The sequence below is a fragment of the Leptonychotes weddellii genome, chromosome 6, assembly GCF_054177405.1.
Source record: "Leptonychotes weddellii isolate Sample4059 chromosome 6, ASM5417740v2, whole genome shotgun sequence".
In the NCBI taxonomy this organism is placed as follows: domain Eukaryota; kingdom Metazoa; phylum Chordata; class Mammalia; order Carnivora; family Phocidae; genus Leptonychotes; species Leptonychotes weddellii.
In genome coordinates, this window is record NC_138374.1 from 116690873 (window position 1) to 116692498 (window position 1626).

Sequence of the window (1626 nt, forward strand, 5' to 3'; positions counted from 1 at the left end):
CTCCCCTAGGTACCAACACATCTAACATTTTCACTCGTTCCTATCTAGGTACCTAATCCTGCTCTGTGAACCCCACCTCATTCTTGCTTATTCATAGGGCAGATTGGCACATTCTGAGCCAATGAATTTTGAAAGCTCCCCTGCTCAGTTCATACTTGTGCTTTGTCTAGGTAGACTCTAAAGAACATGACCTCAGAGGAATGGTCTTCCAGAACGTTCATCATTACAGTTTGGCATTACCAAAACAAGATGAACACAGAGTAGGAACAGAACAGCCCTGTTGGTAGCAAAGCAAGAACCGTTCTATCACAGGTGCAGCACGTGAGCAAGAAGCAGCTGCTTTGTTGTATGAGCCTGAGCAACGCAAGCCCACGTAATGAGAGGAGCGAGAAACTCTAGGAAATTCTGACCTTTTCAGGGAACCTTAATCGTCATAGCTATTGATAATAGCTCGAGACCTTTCTCCTCCTCCAGAACAAGAGCCCAGATGAACCTGCCAAAATTTGCTTTTGAGTTCCTGAAGTTCTACTTCAAATGATAATATTTGTCTGTTTTGTCTGTCCTGCTCAACTGCAGAATTGTACGCTCCATACACAGGGTGACAGTGTCCATTTTGTATCTACACACATAGATCAGTGAGCACATGTTTTTTTTCACTAATATGGGGATCACACACAAATAAACATAGTTTGGGTAGAGGAAAACTAGGGAACATTTGAAAGGAGTCATCCTTTCCCACCACTAATATTTTTGTAATTTGTCAGTTAAAGGCTTATAACAGTCTAGCTTGCCTTTGAATCCAACTACTGCTAAATACCGAGTTCCCCAGGGCGCCTGGGTGGCGCAGTCGGTTAAGCGTCCAATTCTTGGTTTCAGCTCGGGTCGTGATCTCAGGGTCGTGAGATCAAGCCCCATGGTGGGCTCCGTGCTCAGTGCGGAGTCTGCTTGAGTTTCTCTGTCCCTCTTCCTCTGCCCCTCCCACTCTTGTTCTTTCTCTCTCTCTCAAGTAAATAAATAAATCTTTAAAAAATTACCTAGTTCCCTTTGGATTAAGAGATGCATAAACCAAAGTCCACTCCCTAGGATGTCTGTGATTTAGTTGGTGACACAAACTTGCCCACCAGAGAGACAAAACCATGTAGGACAGTATACACTCTCCCCTCCTGCCTGTTCAAACACGGCCCTGCTTTCGATGTCCACACCAAATCTTCCCCTCACACTAAGCATTCCTCTACTCAACCAGCCTCTACTGAAGACCTACTGAATGCCAACCAAGTACAGTATTGAAACCAGAGGTAAAGGTGGCGATCCTATCTTACATCCTTTTGTCATTCCCTCACTAGCTAGAATTTGGTCATATAACTTATTAAATAAAGTTTGAAAGGTTGGGTTGTACAGAATTTTCAGTAAACATGAAAGGCTATAAATCTTTTTTTTTTTTTTTTTTTTTTTTAAAGATTTTTTATTTATTTATTTGAGACAGAGAGAATGAGATACAGAAAGCATGAGAGGGAGGAGGGTCAGAGGGAGAAGCAGACTCCCTGCCGAGCAGGGAGCCCGATGCGGGACTCGATCCCGGGACTCCAGGATCATGACCTGAGCCGAAGGCAGTCGCTTAACCAACTG